The following is a 19,187-nucleotide window of genomic DNA, read 5'->3' on the forward strand; positions in this document are numbered from 1 at the left end:
TCATGTGTTCCAGTCCCCTAATCATTTTTGTTGCTCTCCGCTGGACACTTTCCAATTTTTCCACATCCTTCTTGTAGTGTGGGGCCCAAAGCTGGACACAGTTCTCAAAATGAGGCTTCACCAATGTCGAATAGAGGGGAATGATCACGTCCCTAGATTTGCTGGCAATGCTTCTACTTATACAGCACAAAATGCCGTTAGCCTTCTTGGCAACAAGGGCACACTGGTGACTCATATCCAGCTTCTCGTCCACTGTAACCCCTAGGTCCTTTTCTGCAGAACTGCTGCCTAACTGCTCGGTCCCTAGTCTGTAGCAGTGCATGGGATTCTTCCGTCCTAAGTGCAGGACTCTGCACTTCTCCTTGATGAACCTCATCAGATTTCTTTTGGCCAATCCTCTAATTTGTCTAGGTCCCTCTGTATCCTATCCCTACCCTCCAGCATATCTACCACTCCTCCCACTTTAGTGTCATATGCAAACTTGCTGAGGGTGCAATCCACACCATCCTCCAGATCATTAATGAAGATATTGAACAAAACCGGCCCCAGGACTGATCCTTGGGGCACTCCGCTTGATGCCAACTGCCAACTAGACATGGAGCCATTGATGACTACCCATTGAGTTCAATGATCTAGCCAGCTTTCTATCCACCTTATAGTCCATTTACCTTATAGTCCATACTTCTTTAACTTGCTCGCAAGAAGACCATATCAAAAGCTTTGCTAAAGTCAAGGAATAACACGTCCACTGCCTTTCCCTCATCCACAGAGCCAGTTATCTCATCATAGAAGGCTATTAGGTTAGTCAGGCATGACTTGCCCTTGGTGAATCCATGCTGACTGTTCCTGATCACTTTCCTCTCCTCTAAGTGCTTCAGAATTGACTCCTTGAGGACCTGCTCCATGATTTATCCAGGGACTGAGGTGAGGCTGACTGGCCTGTAGTTCCCCGGATCCTCCTCCTTCTCTTTTTTAAAGATGGGCACTACATTAGCCTTTTTCCAGTCATCCAGGACCTCCCCCAATCACCATGAATTTTCAAAGATAATGGCCAGTATTCTCTGCTTCAAGTCAATAGAGTTAGGTCAGTAAAGAGTTTGACCCTAGTTATTGAGAGTGTCTACTCCTATGGAAGTCATCTGCAAGTGACTTGAGTGGAGGAAGCACCAGCCCCAGAGTTTGAAAGACAGAGTATGCAGGAGTGAAAACTCTCTCCTTGAATAACTCCAGTAAGTTGTATATGATTTAGCTCCCTCTGACAATAGCTGTAATAGCTCAGTCATGCTGAGTAGCAATGGGATAAATGTGAAGGCTAAGGCAATTTGCCTCTAAAAACACCATAAAGGCAAAATTAATTAGGAGGAGCTAACAATACAAGGGCCTTAGAATTACTCCCAAATAGATAACCATATAACTTAATGGAAGCTGAATCTAAAATGTTAATGGCATTGTGTGATATTGTACATATAAAAAAAACCCTGCCGGCTTAAGAAAAGTGTTTTCCATTATGAATTAGGCGTGATTCCACACACAGGTATGCTGATCTGGTGAGCAAGCAGGCAAGCAGCATCTTTGTGCTTGCTCCATGTGCTCTGCTACATTGCTCAGAGCCTGTGCACTCCTTCTTAGCCTTGTGGAGCCCTGCTTGCAGAGCAGGTAAAGAGGGCATGTTACAGGTAGAAGGAGATAGATTTAGGACCAAACCAGATTTAAGAGGCATGACAGCTTGTCTTAATAGAACCCAGAAGTCTAGCAATTGCTGCTGTTTCATCCCCTGTCCCATCGGCCATTTGTAACTGCCTTGATTCATTTAATTCTGGTGGAGGCCCCTCCAGCTGGGAGAGGCAATGTATATGTACATGTACATATCTACAGAAGTCCGTCTCCCTGAACAGAAAGATTGCCAAAGCAGATCCAGAGGTTTTATAGAAACTATCAAGTTGAGTTTCTCTGGGCAAACTGAGATAGGTTCCTAAATGATAGGTGGCAGATGACCTTGGATTGACCCAAGTTCTGGGTCAAATTATGTTCACAGCTAGACAGGATCACTAGTCAGATGGCATCACAGGGAGTCTGTCACCAGCTTGGCTTGGCACTGGGCATCTAAGAACTTGAAAAACAATTAGGACCATTCCTTGGAGTGCCCCATAAATAGAACTTACCTTATCCCCTCATTACTATGCAATGTATTAGACCTAAATTAGACCTAGCTGCAGAAAGAACTTCTGTATGTACTGAGGCTTCTTTGGCTCCATAGACAAACAATGAAAACAAATGTGATTTGTGACTTGAAGACAAAGGCTGTAAACTTCTTAATGTCCCTATTAAAGCCTCCTTCATCTACACTTCCTCTGACATGCAAGAAGTGATAGCCATGCGTAGTGGAAGGTTGGTGGTAGAGGTAGAGTTGAGCTGTCAATGAAAAAAAAGGTGGCTCTTTTTTCTTGTTTTATGATTTATAAAGGCAGCCAGAAGGGTTTCTGTTGTTTTTAAAGCATGAGAGGGGTTATCTTTGCTAATTCTCTCTGCCCCCCAAGAAACATCAGCAATGTCAATTCTGGCCTTTCCTGTTTTTATTGGAGAACTCACTGAAGGGCTCAGATGTGTGTTATAAGTTTTGTAGCCCTTAACTGGCCACAAATTTGTGTTATTCTGGTTGACTATCATAAAGCCAACAGACACATTAACTGTCCTCTCCAGCTAAGGGGAGATCATTTAGGAACACAATGATATCCCAAAAGAAATCACATTTTGGTTTGACAGTTTTCCTGTGGAACTAACGTATTACTTATATACTCTATTCTCTGGTCACCCTGGGAAGAACAGCGACTGAGGCATGCAACTTAATAATGGTGAGCATAATCTTATAGGGTCAGATCCACTTGTGTCAATAATCATAGGTCAGGTGGAATCAATGTACTTATGACAGCTTAAAGCAGCTGAGAGTCTAGCCCGGTGTTGGGTACCTTTCCTGCAAGGAAGTCAGAGATAGAGCACTTTTTTTTTTCCCAAAAAAGAGGATTTTTACATCATAGTTCTGATTTGATCCACAATGCCCCAATGTCCCTTATTTTAAAACTGCTTACTTGCCTTACTCTGTCTTGAAAGCAGGAGTTAAATAATATTTTCCTGCAAATATGTATTTTGGAAAGATTCTCTGACAGCAGATCCTCCAATGCAAAGCTGTATTTTTCCTTCCATCCTCCAGTCTTTGCCCAGATCCCCAAGAACTATGAAGGATTTTTTTAGGAGTAAAACTCTAGTTTAGATGGCTCATAAAAAGATTCGGGGCATATCTACACCTGTCCACCATAATTTATGACAGTGCTACTTAAGTATTAGGGAAGCGGAAAACACGTAAAGAAACTGAACTGCAAAGTTCCTTGATCAGAAATTTTGCAGCAGCTTCATTTATAATGAAAAATGGAGGATTTAATTAATAAAATAAAGAAACGAATAATGCAATTGGTACAGTAGCCCCTGCATTATTTATTTTTTGGCCCCTGAGAAGGCATAGTGGGGCATAGGGAAATTGCAGGATAAGACAGTTATCTGGATATTTCTGCTAAAATTATCATCAGTGAAATAATTACCAATGTGGGCATTTAAATTTCCATCATTAGATTTCAGACTGAGCATGTTATTGAGATAAACGGGGCAGTTCACATCTATCAGAGCTGTTATTTCAGGGTGTGTGCAGACTCAGGAAGGAAACAGTGCATCTCTTTAAACCATGAGAGATAAAAGCATAGTATTTATATAAAAACTGGGATTCTAGAATATAATTCCATGGACAGTGGTGAATTCCATGGCCACAGAATTATGGAACACACCGTGTCTTAATCATAGTCATTAAGGATGGAAAAGAGCTGTTGGATCATTTGATCTGGATGCAGGATTGCTTCTTATGGTACCTCTCCTACTGTCGTCTAGTCTAGTTTTACAGTGCTCAAAAGATTGGGTTTCTACCACTTCCAGCAGGAGATTGTTCCATGGATCACCTGGCAGGCTACTGGGTAGGGTCCATGGCTTCTAGGATCCATGACTGTGGAGCAGCCTCGCCAGCCAGAATACCCTGGGCTGGGGATCCCGGGCCTTCACGGCTGTAGAGCCAGGAGCCTAGAAACCCTGGGGTTTCTCAGGGTATCTAGGTTCTTTGCTGCTGATTTGGGGGAATAGCAGTTCTTGAGCTCCTGGCTCAGTTTCATTCTGAAGCTTCTGAAACAAAATGTTCTGATTATTTCCAAAATTAACTTTTCTGGATTTTCCCTTCCATGAGAAATTTTGAAATTTCTACTCTTTGTTCCAAAACTGAATGAATTTTCAGAATTTCAGAATGTCCCACGGAATGGAAATTCTGATGTTTGATGAACTCTATATCTCACATGAAATATTTTTTCTATCATTTAGACTCTCAGTATGATCCCCCCACCCCTTAGTCATTTTAACTCTTGGTCTTTCCTCTCAATAAATTTCTTCAGTCCCTGATTAGTTTGTTGTGTTTTTCTGAACTCTGAACAGTGAGTAGACCCATGTTGGAACTGAAAAACATTGAACTTGATTAAATTACTCCACAATGTCAAGATAAATCCTGTTTTATTATATCCAAATATACTATGTGAATTTAAAGTTTGTTCATCTCCCAAATGAACATCTCTCTAAAAGTTTACTAGTTGGTCTTTATTTCGGGTAAATAAATGGCTGCTTCCCATCTTTATATGTGTTCTGAGAACACAACACATTTTCTTTATCCACACAGTAGCAAATATTACCTGGCTAGCATTCCTGCACAGTAGTGAGATCTAGTTCTATTTTAAAAAGAATAAATATATAGTTAGCACTTAGCAAGAAGTGAGAGCAATAAATGTAAATAAAAGTTCTGGTGAAAGAACTTCAGGTTCTGAACAAGCGTATAGTAGGATTTCTGGCAGCACTCAGCTCATAAGCTCTTATGAGAAATAAAGTCAAGATGTCAGCAGTGATAAAACAAGCCTTGAAGCATGAATGTTAAACAGTGATGATCTAGAAAGCATACAAGGGTAATAACTAGTCTTTCACTTTATTCAATCTACTTGTAAAAATCATTAAACATTCTCAAAAAGGAAGTTTTAGCCCATTTTCCAGTGATTTGTTGTCCACAGCTGGCAGTTCATTCAAAAAGATAAGCAGGATTAGATCTGCATAGGGATTGAAAAAATCCTTTGAATCACTAAAAAGTAGATAGATTGAAGTGAATTGATTAAGGGGAGAAATTCTGCATTGTGCTTGCCAATAAGTTATCCATTGTTTGCATAGAGAACTTCAACATTTCTCACATTTCAAAACCATTTTCTGCTTATCCCAAATTAAAGAGACATGAGTTAGCCATTGCAATGTAGAAATTGCCAGGTAATAAATCATCATCTGGTATTTATAGACCAAAAATAAGTTTAGTGACTCAGACATGCTACTGACCATTCAATAGTGAAGTTCTAATCATCCGATCCATGCCAACGTGGAAGGGAAAAGCTTGCTGAAGTGAAGTCAGACAAGTAATTTCCTATTTAAAATTTGATTAGATAAAAATCTTTTGAAAGGTGCTTGTAAAGGAACAGACTTTAAATATGTATACTGCTGCAGTAGGTACAATTCTATCACCATGGCAAAGAATTAGCTTTACTAACCTGACCGTGTTATGGGATCTGACTCTCGCAGGGTTAAACCAATAGCAACAGGAGTCTGTCATGCAATAAAATCATTAGAGCTGGTCGAGAAATAGCCTGTGCCCTGTGAAAAGTTTCAGCGTCAATGAAAATGTATCATTTTCCTTAAAAAAAACTGTAAAAAATAAAATCAGTTTAAGTTTTCAGTTTTTTTATGAAAAACCTAAAAACATTAGATGAAACTAGAAATTCTCAAGTTCTATCCAAAAGATAATTATTGTCAGATAGAATATCCAGCTAGTTGCAGGATATATCCGTGTAAGCATGATATATCCATGCACAAGCCATTCTCTATTTAATAAAAATTGTGTAATAGTATACGAAATAAGTATGTGAAATATCATTCATGCCCCTGAGGATTGAGACAGTTTTGAAAGGGAGTTTAAGAGCTAAATTCTGGTTCCATTAACATTGAGAGATTTTGCCTTTGACTTCAGTGGGACAACAATTTGGTTCAACAAATTAAAGGTCAGATTCTGTCTCCCCTTACTCATTCTGAGAAGGACCTCACTCACTAAGTAGTTGTGTTGATGTCAAGAAACCTACTTGCAAAGTAAGGTATGACTCAGCATAAGTAATAATGATGGAATCTGGCTCCGAAATACCAATGATATCGTTTGTTCTGTGTTAAAGAATAGTAAAGACATGATACTGTATGTATCACATTATTATTTATAAATTTATTGAGCTGGTGGCAGAGTTTCAAGATTAGCTGTTGGTGATAGAATAAGTGTACAGTCAAGACTGAGATATTGTCCCATCCCATGGAAAACTATAAAATCCCATTACAACAATATAGTATTATGTCAGCCGAGTTGGAACAGTTTTATCATTCATCATAAAAAGGACTTTCATAGTACATCTGGAGAATGAAAAATTCTTCTTATGTTCACACACCGTTTTTATTATTTCTCTGGAAAGTGCCCAAGTATCCAAGTTCATTGGCAGTAGTCTATCTTTCTTTCACCTCTTCAGTTATATTAAGATACCAGAGCTAAAGTTTAGGGGATTTAAGGCTTGAAAAATAGTCTATCTTCTAGCCTCTTTCCAGTAGTTGGCTGATAAATCTGAAGCCCCCACCCCAGATCTTGGAAAAGGAACACTCTGTTTTAGTTTTTAGTTTTTTTCTTTTTAAATAAAGTTGGTTCCTCAGAAATTGACATCACTTCCCTGGGAAAACTTTGTGCTCAACAAGTTTTCAGGAAACATATTGTCCTCTAAACATATCCATTGCATACCTAGAGTGAGTGAGTGCAGCTGAAGAACCCTCGTACCCACACACATACAGGTTAGGTGGATGCAGTTAAAATTGTCCTAAATGTGGCCCTATATTATCTTGAGTTTGAGGCTTTGGAATGTGGCAGCTGAGTAGAATAAGAATGGGATTCCCAGTCTGTGGGGTGCATGCCAGATTCCTCTGGAAATAGGGTGTCATGTCCTGTGTTAACAGGGCTTTGGGGGAAGGGGAGAAGCAGCAGGGTTATCACTGGCATGTATTTTCTCAGCATTCTCTTTAGTAAAAGGCAGCTTGCACTGTGTAAAGCTGACAGCTAGAGGAGGTTGCACAAGAACATACAGTAACAGTAATGGCCGCAACAGAGGAAGGACAGAAATTGGTGGGATGTGAGGGAAAGAACAGTATGTTGTGAGACACAGGGATGGGAGATCTGAGGAAAGTGTAGGGAGGGAGAACTAGAAGGTAGAGCAGAAGAGGAGGAAAAAATAAATACACCTATAAACATAAACCAAAACAAGAAAAAAACTAGAAGGCAGAAACACGGTAAAGTACCCGGACAAGAAAAACAAACAAGAAATCAAAGAGGCAATAGCCTGTAAACAAATGAGACTTGGCAAGCTCGCCAGGGTATGGGCACAGGTCAAAGTATTGTGTTGAGTTTTGGGGCCTCCACTACAGAAGGGATGTGGACAAATTGGAGATAGTCCAGCGGAGGACAATGAAAATGATTAGGGGCTGGGGCACATGACTTATGAGGAGAGGCTGATGGAACTGGGCTTCTTTAGTCTTCAGAAGAGAAGAGTGAGGGGGGATTTGATAGCAGCCTTCAACTACTTGAAGAGTAGTTCCAATGAGAATGGAGCTAGGCTGTTCTCAGTGGTGCAGATGACAAAACAAGGAGCATGGTCTCAAGTTGCAGTGGGGGAGGTCTAGGTTGGATATTAGGAAACACTATTTCACTAGGAGGGTGGTGAAGCACTGAAATGGGTTACTTAGGGAGGTGGTGGAATCTCCATCCTTAGAGGTTTTTAAGGTCCAGCTTGACAAAGCCCTGGCTGGGATGATTTAGTTGGGGTTGGTCCTGCTTTGAGCAGGAGGTTGGACTAGATAATCTCCTGAGGTCTCTTCCAACCCTAATCTTCTATGATTATATGAAAGGGACTGGTACAAATGCAGTTGGAAAGGGCATTCTCCTACCAGAAAAGGTTGGGAGATTCTAGTATGAAGAAAAAGGATGTTTGCGAGAAGAACATACATATTGTGAGGGGGAAGGCCAGATGGCTATGGAAGAGTAGTCCTTTTGGGATCCGGGAAGTGGGCGGGCGAAGCCCGTCCACTGCTAAAGGATCCCCCCCAGCCTAGAAGGGGGATCCACAGGACCTAGATTCCAATTAATTTCAGGGGACAACTAATGAAATAACAGGGACAGGAGTGTGGTCAAAGGGTCAAACGAAGGGAACCAGACAGGGACACCGAGCAGAGAACCCTGGACAGCGCCCACTGCTCCTCAAAGGCATCAAGGGAGTCAGAGGACGCCGCCCAGAGGAATTCTGCCCGGATACGTGAATGGACCGAGGATCGGAAATAGGCCCCACAGTCACAGGAGACTCCATCGGCCAACCTTCTCACTCTGGTTTTATAGATGGCCATTTTAGCGAGGGCCAGGAGGAGGTTGACCAGGAGATCCTGTGACTTTGTGGGGCCATGGATAGGGAGTACATAAATAAGAAGGTGAGGGGAAAAGTGCAACCAAAAGCGTAATAAAATATTGGTGAGGAGCCGGAATAGGGGCTGCAGCCTAGCACACTCCAGGTATATATGTGCCAGGGTTTCCCTCACGCCGCAAAAGGGGCAGGTGTCTGGGATTGAGGTGAACTGCGCCAAGTACACGCTCGTGCTCACGGCTACGTGAAGGAGCCTCCAACTGACATCCCCGGAGGGCCTTGGAACTAAGGTGGAATATAGGCTGGCCCACCGGGGCTCCTCACCCTCCAAAGGTGGCAGGAGGTCCCGCCATTTTGTATCGGGGCGGGACAGGAGGGTAAGGGCGTGAAGGGCGTGGAGCACGAGCGTGTATAGATGTTTTCTTGGCGCGGTTTGAAAGCAGACCGGCTGCATCTCGTGCAGCCAGCTTACAGTGAAGGGGTGAGGAGGTCGGTTGGGTCCATAGGGCAGAGGTCCAATTAAAAGGTCTGGCGGGCCTGGGGTAGGGGGTGGGCGGGGCGTGCCCTCGTGCAGGACCCGGTCGAGATAAACCAGCAGCAGGTGGCAAAGCGGCCTTCACCTCCTGAAGTATGCACCAGGGAGTACAAGGTCTGGAGAGCCCCATGCACTGAGCGAGCGTCAGGGGATCCAGCCAGTCTCCTCGGTCATAGTCCAGGAGGTCTCCGACTCTATGGAAGAGTAGTGGGAGATAGATATATTAGCTCCAGGCTAAACAAATCCCTGGTACCAGGATAAGTGAAATGGCAGCTGCTCCAGGTCAATTAAGACACCTGGGGCCAAATAAGAACTTTCCAGAAGGCAGGGAGAAGGCTAGGTTGATTGGGACACCTGAAGCCAATCAGGGGCTGGCTGAAACTAGTTAAAAGCCTCCCAGTTAGTCACATGGGTGTGCATGTCAGGAGCTGTGGGAGGAAGTTGCGCTGTTGGAGAGGCTGAGTAGTACACACCATATCAGGCACAAGGAAGGAGGCCCTGAGGTAAGGGTGAAGTGGAGCTTGAGGAAGTGAGGGCTGCTGTGGGGGAAGTAGCCCAGGGAATTGTACATGTTTCTAAAAGGTCAGCTACCATAGCTGATATTATTAGGGTCCCTGGGCTGGAGCCCAAAGTAGAGGGTGGGCCCTGGCTCCCTTCCCCCCCCTTTGACCCTGATTAATCACTGAGACTGGGAGACAACAGAGACTGTGCAAGGAAGGATAACTTCTCCTCACCTCCCTCGCTGGCTTATGATGAAAATGGCTCAGTAGACTGTGACCCTTGTCTCTAGAGAGAGAAGGGTTATGTGGAGGGTCACAGTGAGCCTCTGAGGCTAGCGAAATCCGCCAGGAAACGCGGGACCCACGGAGGCAAGGACACAGCTTTGTCACAATATAGAAGGATCCTCTGGTGGCTCATGCTGGCAAATACATTGACATACATGACAGCATGGCTGGATTTCTGATCTGAATTGTAGTTGGTATTGGTACCAGGTACATCGAAGTTATTTGGCAATAAGTTAGTGTGAATCGATCCAGTTTACTGGTATCCAGATGTATATGCAGGCCTATATAATTGAGTAGGAAAGTGCAGACTGTTCTAAGATCTTTGACTCTCTCTCACCTGATATGAACTCTGGTGGTATATTAAGATAGGGCAGGGTTTAATAAAAAAAACCTCTTTAATCATATTCCATGATCTTGTGACATCTCAACAGGTTCTTGACAGGCTGTCAGTAAATTATAAAGATGCATGATAGTAATGGGGACATACTGTGGTTCAGCAGCATCATACCCAAATACATCACCAAGAAATGCCCAGTGGGAATCTCCTTAGTAGCCCCTAACAAAGAGATATCTCTTATGCTTATAAATAGGAATTTTAAAAAAATCAAAATTCCTTTGATTTAATACACAAAACTAGATACAATCAGCTACAATTTGTATCTAAATTCCTATTTTATAATCAGCTTGCATATACTCTTTTGTCAAGACAATTTGCATAATCTGTGTCACAACAAAAATTGGAAGTACTTGGTACTCAAGAAGATTTGAAATTAATTTTATAAATTATAGATAGAGTAAACTTATTTTGCAAAATATATGAAAATATACAGCCAACTAGGAAGAAGTCTGTGCTGCAAAAGAGGAAATATGCAATCAACAATAAATACTTATTTACACACACACACACACATATGTACACACAGAAAAGGTATCAATCTACAGAATGTCAAATGAACGTTTTTAAGAGAGATGCAAATGATAAATTGCTAGAACAATTTTCTCCAAAGATTATGCAAACATAATGCATTTGGCTTGAGTGCAGTTGCATTTTTAATAAAATGCAACTTTTGATAAAAGGAGAAAAAATGAATTGAACTAGCACTAGTGTACTCAATATGCATGAAATTTCTACTTAGTCTGTAAAATGCAGAACAGATAGATAATAACCATTTGCTGGAATTGTAATTACTGTGTCACCATTTGTAAAGCATTTATGTAAAGTACTACACTATTGACTAGCCATGTGTGAACTCTCTGCATCTTGTTAAAAATCAAATCATCAATTTTAAATTCTTCACATAGTGCTAGTCATAAAGGCTACCTTAACCCGTTACTGCATTTCTTATTTATATTTGTTCTTCTTGCATAGATTTGTATCAAATGTACACTACCTAGATTTTGCAGTTTGCTTAAAGATGATTTGCAAATTTTTTTTTAGAATTTTGCTTACTTTTGTTTCTTTATGACTTAAAGGAGGCCTGAAACTTGTAGTGTATGTTTGTTTGCTTAAAGTGTTCTTTCTGCTTAGAAATATCAGTAATGTAAAGTCTCTGCTTCTCTGGATATCTTTCTAGATGTTTATTGAGCACCGCAAAAGAGCCAGGGTGTTGGATTTTAACAAAGAAGTCCCTTATCCAAAATGTTCATTAGTTATTGAAGTTAGGTAGGTGTTAACAAAAACCAGAATCCTTTCCTCTCCCAATGAGCTTTCAGTATTTTTGCCCTTGTGTGTTTGTCATGTCTCCCTTCAGTGATACGGGATCTGGCCCTAAAAGAACTTCTGAGGCATAGGGCCCTGTTCTGCAAACCATCGCCATGTGAGTGGTCCCATTGGTTTGCAGGATCAGGCCATTAGTTTGGTTGGGAAGGTTTACTTTGTTTCTCTATATTTATAACAATCTGCAGTTCTCAGCGCAGATGCTGCAGGCAGGCCTTTGTGTCCACACACAGCCTCAGTGAAGTCAATGAGCACATGCTATAAGGAGTAGCTCAAAGGCTCATGGCAAAATACACGTTAATGGTAATTCCCACATCACTTCTCAAATGTATAAAAGTGTTTTCTCTTGGGGTCATGTACAATATGCAGTAACAATAGATGTGTTACATGTAGAGTATGCTAACGTTAAAGTTTCATGATGTAAGGTCTTTATTCTTGCAAAGTTTTAAGATATTATGTGGTTAAGGAGATTGGTACTGAAAAAAAATTAGAGAAAATTGTCAGTGTTAATGTCTTTAAATGCCTGTCATCTGCATGACTGCTAAATTCTCAAGTAATATAAGTAATAATTGATGAGCCAGTAGGAAGCCCACACCTTTTTTCTAAAGTTATCTTTTAATTTTATTTATATATATAAAATTGCTTCAGTAGCCTGTGATAATGTATGCACATTATATGCTGCTAAGCAAAACTAATTTCCATTACCTTAAAGTATGATTTTAAGTGTTATGATTTTAAGTATTATAATTTAGTATCTTTTTATACAGAAACAAACATTCAAATTAAATGACTACAAGCTAATATGCAGCACCAAAATATTTTGGTGGGCTTTTTTTGCTTATATTTATCATTTTATGATATAAATAACTAGCTGATCTAAACAAATGTATCATATCAAAACAGACACTAAGATTTCTTTCGCCAAAATCTTAATGGTATCTATAAACAAAGCTCCAACATGAATAGAATCAGTCAGATATCTTTCATATACTTTAGATGCTAAAACAATCTGCTATATAGCTAATGGATTTCTTTATTACTTTCCAAACTAAATATGGTTCTGTGAAGTTACTCTGGGCAAAATCCTAAAAACTGCAGAGGTGTGTTGTTTAAAAGAAAAGGAGTACTTGTGGCACCTTAGAAACTAACAAATTTATTTGAGCATAAGCTTTCGTGAGCTACAGCTCACTTCATCGGAATGCATCCAATGAAGTGAGCTGTAGCTCACGAAAGCTTATGCTCAAATAAATTTGTTAGTCTCTAAGGTGCCACAAGTACTCCTTTTCTTTTTTGCAAATACAGACTAACACGGCTGCTACTCTGAAACCTGTGTTGTTTAAAGGGGCTCTTGGGAACCTTGGATTAGGGAGTTTTATTTTTTCTGTAGGAGGAGCAGAATTTGGGATCTGTTGCTATTTTTCTTTTCCTTTATTGTATTGAGACCAACTGAACATTGGATATTTTCCTCAAGGCACAGAAATTTCTTTGTATATCTTAAATTAAAACAAGTCTGCTCCCGGGAGTTAACTCATAGGAGTTGCCTGTTAGTTCTCCATGGGAGTTGCAGGTGCTTAGCATGCCTCAGGATTTGGCCCCAGAGCCCAATTCTGAACCAGTGACAAAATGATCCAGTGCTAGTCTGATCCAGTGTCTGATCCACAGTCAAAGGTTCAGAGGGCTAGCACCAGCCATATGCATAGTCCCTTAATGTATGATCCCTTCCCAAAATTACGCCCCCCCATTCCCTCACAGCATTTGCCACAGAGGGCCTGTGGTGGAGCCTCTCTGTGGATTTTGGAGGGTACTAGAATTAGAATGGAAAACTTCTCCAAGTGCTTCTCTTCTTCCTGCCAGAACACACTCCTGTACTGTGTATTGTCAATAAAAACAGAGTCCATATCCGCAGCTAGTGTATATCCACATAGCTCCGCAAAGTTCACCCATGCAAATTTACACCCGCAGAGTATCTGCTCCTTAGTATTCACTTCATCTATTTCTTCTGCACATATATTACAAAGGATCACCATGTTAGATTGTGGACTTAGTACTGCAATAAAACTTAGCAATAAAACTATTTACAGTGTGCAATTGAGAATCCCCCTTTTCTTTAAATGCTGTATTAAATTGAAAAAAATTGTTAACTCCAATTTTAAAATAAATATTTGTAAAGGAAAAACAGGCAGGTTTGGCCATGAACAGAAAATAGTCTCCTGCCAAAAGAACAATTGGGTTTTATGTTATAGAATATGTTTCAACTTATAACAAATTTATTAATAATCAATTAACACTGCTAGAGGGGGGGTCCCCCTGGTATCTCAGCTGTTTTGAGATTAACAAATTGCATTGCATCCTCTGATTAAAATGTGAAACCTTCAGACTTGCTGAAAATAAAATATAATTCTATTTCAAAAATTTTAACACGCCGAATTTCTTTCATTGCTGAGGAAATATATGGTAATATTTTCTACATTAAAATCTAACTTTAAAATAATTTTATTACCAATAAAGTTCAACTTTCAATGTCATTTCTCAAACTACATGAATAAATGCAGCTATAGATTTGCTGTTCTCCCCACTGCTCTAGTCTGTTCATCTTCTCTCAGAATTAAGGTGATTAGCTTTAGATAAATCTTACATTCTGTTTGTAATAAACGTATTTAAATGATCCTTTTTCACATTTTGTAGTAAACCCATCATCTGCACATTCAGACCTATTTTATTGTTTCTTGCTACTTCATGCCACCTAAGGGTATGATCTTATCAGATCTTAAAAGCTCAGTAGCATCAAGCCCTGTTTCTCTTGTGTTAGAGACTTCTGAGGAAAACGGTGATGATGCAGGGAGCACTGTTGGTGAATCAGTAGGTGCAATATTTTCTTTCCAGTCAGCACTTGGCAAATTTTTATCATGATATTGGCTCTAGCATTGCACTTAGTCAGAAGGGCTCTCTTTTGATTGGGAAATGTAAAACCAAAATCTCAATCCCTCTTGCTCATTGAAGATCCCATGGCACTTTTTTACAACAATAGATCTGTTAATCTTAGTGTCCTGGCCATATGTTAGAAGCCATGAGTCTCACATGGTTTTTGATGCTGGTGCATGCAGCAGGCTGGCAAACTATTGTCAATCAGGGCACAAAATAGGGAGGGGGTGGGGAAATGACTAGCATGCTCCTGTCCATCCTCACAAGTATGAAGAAATACTATTGCCCCCACACACACACACGACACACACACACACATATCCTTATCCAGGCCATCATCAGCTTGGCAATTCTGCCTTTTCCCTTCCTGATTTTCCCAAAGTTTCTTTCAGCTTCCTTCTTTCTGCTCCCCTTCCATTCAAAATAGCTCTGCAGGTCACATGCCTTCCCCCTCCTTTCTCCACCTGACACATCAGCTGAACCTTCCCAGTTTCCTGAGAGTCTGCCCATCCTTCCAAGTAAACCAGTGGTGGGATTCTGTCCCTTGGGTTTGCTAAGAACCCTTTCATGGTTTAGATACTTTCTTGGCAATTTCTACATGATCACAAACAGGACCATTTACAACTGTAGCATAATTCTATTTAATCCTACATTTCAAGTGGCTATTTATATGCTTCTAGTCCCGATCAGAAATACCTTCCAAATGTCCTCAGTTTGAGAGATGTTAGCAATTTAAAAATGCCTAACATGTCAGCAGCAAATCAAACCCTCCCATCAGCAATGTTGCATTCCAACTCCACCATTTTCTATCAGGCTGGCTTGTTCTGCAGCTACGCCTGCCAAAGCCCTGTTGTAGAGAGCACTGTCAAAGGGATCTGACTAGCATAGCAGACTTAGATTGATAGAGGTTTAATCCCTCTAACATAAATAGCATTGTGTCATTTTCTCATCATGATGGCAATATAAAATAAGAGTAATGGTAGCAAATTTTTGTGGAGAGATGATAAGGAGCCAGTCTTGCAATGGATGAGATGGATCAGAATAGCTCAGTGGGATGAAGTAATTCATGTGCATAAGTGTTTATAGAATCAGAGTCTACATTTTGACATAAATGGGGGGTTGCCTTCAAAGGCTGGACTTCAGGAAAACACTTAAGCATGTGCTTAATTATATTAGAGCAACTCATGTTTAAAGTTAAGCATGTGCTAAAGTGCTTTGCTGGAGCAGGACCATCATTCGGAATTATTCTCTTGAATTCTGGTCTTTCCCGGCCTTCAGATTTTCAAAACATCTCTTTCGTTCAATGAAAACAACCCAGGTTGTTTTCTCCTGCTCCCACCTTTCTCCAGTCCCTGGCACTATGCCAGGTCTTCTAGAACATATTGTCCACCACAGACCTGATTCTTCTCTCACTGATACTGGTTTAAATCAGGATTAAGGATGGGGGAGAGAGAAAGAAGTTATTTTATTCAAGATTTCAGAAGCACTCAGGATAATACAGCTATAAGTAGAGTCTCTTAGTCCATGCCAATCTGGTGTGCATCTGTTATGGTCCACGTATAAGACCAGAAATCAAATGATCCGTGCAAACACTCTGTTTTTCTGACTTTTAGTGAAGCTGCTCCACTTTGGTGACTTCAGCTGCAGCGACAAGCTTCTTAGGTTGCAGCCCCACAAATCTGACTCTCCTCCCCTTTTATTCAAAAACTTCCATTTCTAAGAAAGTAAAATCCATCCCCCACTTATATATTGGTGCCCTATTTGGCCATTTCTACCAACTACTCCCAGCTGTGTCCTCCAGCTGATTCACCTCGTCCTTGCTTTCCTAAACTCACGCTATGCCCTCTGGCTTCTGTAACTTTAAAATAAAAAGTTACACTTGTTTCAGTTAAAGAAAGCTTCCAAACTCTAAACTTTAAGAGCCAGAAATTCTTAAAAAATCCTTGACAACCAATCTCTATAGATGCAGTAATCTATATAAGAGAGTCACAACTCTATTCTTTCTTCTTCTGTAAAAGCATTAACAGTGACCAAGAAAAATATTAGAAACAATAAGCCTGTGGGGGAAAAAAAAGTCAGAGAAAAGCAGGGTTGACAAGTACGTCAGCCTCCATAGGAGATGGCATAAAAAGTGATAAGTATAACTGTAAACTAGGTGGATATAAGTGCTGTCATATTTATTGCTCTGTCATATTTGAGACTATTATTAATATTGAGAAAGCTATCATAAAAGCCATTTCAGTACACAGCAACGAAGGCAAAATACTTAAACATGACTATGAAAGTCAAAAATTGATTTTCCATAAAAGTTGATTCTCAGAGGAATTATGGCCCTTGTGAAAATGGAATACATTTCAGCATACTAAAAGCGTATTACGTGGTAATGTGCTAATATCATATTTAGAAAGCATTTTCTTCAAGCAGTGGACAGAAGCCTTTAGGCAAGCAGGTATCAGATTGCCATATATAAGAAATATCCCTTGTGTAGCCTTCTGTATAGTAGGATAAAATAGACTCACTTCACTAAATTCAATTTATCTGCTTATCCCAACACAAAAGTAGTAGCAGGCATCCTTTGGTCTCAAGATACCATGGCTATGCACCCCAAGAGGTAAAGAATTTACTCAGTTGGTTTTATGGCACTCGCAGCTGTGGCTGAAGAGACCCACTCGAAAGAGACAATCTCTGCCGCATCTGTCACATTTAAAGGTGGTGTTTCGCCCCTTTGGGCTCTACCTTCTGCGAGCTCTTTTCTCCCCTGCTAAGCTGAACTGCTTCCTCTCAGAACTCCGGAGATCTTTGTTAAGCTCTTGTTCCAAAGCCTGTGGTCCAGAGTGTGATCTTTCCAGTTATCCACATCCAGGTCTATTTATTTGGGGTTGCGCTTGTATTCTTCCTTGAAATGCAATTTTGGGCATCTTTTGGGTCTTTTTCCAGATGCCAATTCACCTTAGAAGATGTCCTTTGGGATATGCCATTACTCATTCGGCACACATGCCCAAGCCAATGGAGACGTCTCTGTTTGAGGAGCGTTTGCATGCTGGGTATGCTGAGCACCTCGGTGTTGTTGACTCTTTTCCTGATGACAGTATAAGGTCTCACTCCTGTACAAAAGTGTGCTGATAACACATGCATAATACACACCGATCTTAGTGTGTTCTGTCAGTTTGTTGTTTTGCCATGCCCTCTTGCTCAGTCTAGACATTGTTGTGTGGGCTCTTCAGATGCAGATGTTGAGTTCCATTTCAAGTGAGAGGTTGATTGTAATAGTGGACCCTAGATATGTGAACTCGTTCACCACTTCGAGTTCATAGTTGTTGATCTTGATGGAAGGTGCTTCCTCAACTCCTTGGCATATTATGTTCATCTTTTTTAGGCTTATGATAAGTCTGAAGTCTTGAGAGGCTTTGGAAAAACTGTCCATTAGACTTTGGAAATGGGTTTCTGTATGTGTTGTCACTGCTACATCATCAGCAAAGAGGAAGTGTTGGATAAGGGCCTCCCAAGTCTTGGTTTTAGATCTGAGTTTTGCAACATTGGTCTTGTGTGCAAATAGATTCCTTCAGTTGAGGAACCAAAAGTTTGTTTCGGTAGCAGGGAGAAGAAGATTCCAAACAGATTATGGGCAAGTATACAGCCTTGCTTAACTCCACTGTGAATCTGGAAAGCCTCAGAGACAGAGCTGTTGTATTGAACTAGGCTGTACATCAGTGGTTCTCAATCTATCGTACTGGTGACACCTTTCACACAGTAAGCCTCTGAGTGTCACCCCCTTATAAATTAAAAACACTTGTTTATATATTTAACACCATTATAAATGCTGGAGACAAAGCAGGGTTTGGAGTGGAGGCTGACCGCTCATGACCCTCCACGTAATAACCTTGTGACCCCCTGAGGGGTCCCAACCCCCGGTTTGAGAACCCTTGCTGTACACATTTTCGTGGAAGGATAGAATCATGCTTAAGAGCTTGGAGGGAACATCCAATCTTTTTAAAAGCACATATAGTCCACTTCTACTGACAAGGTCAAAAGCCTTCGTGAGATTGATGAAGGCTATGTGAAGGCTATGCATTTTACCTGGGCAACTAATATTTCAACTTCTTTGCATCGAATTCAGCACAACAGATGTCTAGTATTGGTACAGCGTGAAGCAAGTTTGGGGGGCGATTCCAGGACCCAGCATAGTAATGCAACTTGTTTTGTTGTATGTCTCTCCTCATCTAAGTTGAGCAAGGGAAGAGACAGATGCTAAGAAAAAGTGGTAGTAGTATTGCGGGGGCGGGGCAGGACCCCATTGTGTTAGGTACAATATAAAAGGTACATGGTAGTTCTGGGCATTAGCTCTGTCACTATTCTGTAATTCATACACACTGTTAGTTGTGTGTTGAATAAGCTCTTGTTGGCTAAATATAAATTGACATTTAACCTTTTGTGTTAATTGGGCTTGTGATGCTGTAATAATAGTCAAAAAGAAAAGGAGTACTTGTGGCACCTTAGAGACTAACAAATTTATTAGAGCATAAGCTTTCGTGAGCTACAGCTCACTTCATCGGATGCATTACTGTAGCTCACGAAAGCTTATGCTCTAATAAATTTGTTAGTCTCTAAGGTGCCACAAGTACTCC

General features: G+C 40.7%; 1 protein-coding gene and 1 long non-coding RNA gene across 4 annotated transcripts in view; one reads left to right on the forward strand and one right to left on the reverse strand.

Moving 5' to 3' along the window:
* Positions 1–19,187, forward strand: part of LOC119861924 (glypican-5-like) — a 652,536-nt gene that overhangs the window by 530,463 nt on the left and 102,886 nt on the right. The gene's annotated exons all lie outside the window — the stretch shown is intronic.
* Positions 225–18,435, reverse strand: LOC122455721. The gene is made up of 3 exons (XR_006274153.1): positions 18,269–18,435; positions 9,730–9,734; positions 225–261 (listed from the first exon to the last, which is right to left on the reverse strand). It is a non-coding gene; the product is annotated as an uncharacterized LOC122455721 (long non-coding RNA).

Source organism: Dermochelys coriacea, chromosome 9, assembly GCF_009764565.3.
Source record: "Dermochelys coriacea isolate rDerCor1 chromosome 9, rDerCor1.pri.v4, whole genome shotgun sequence".
In the NCBI taxonomy this organism is placed as follows: domain Eukaryota; kingdom Metazoa; phylum Chordata; order Testudines; family Dermochelyidae; genus Dermochelys; species Dermochelys coriacea.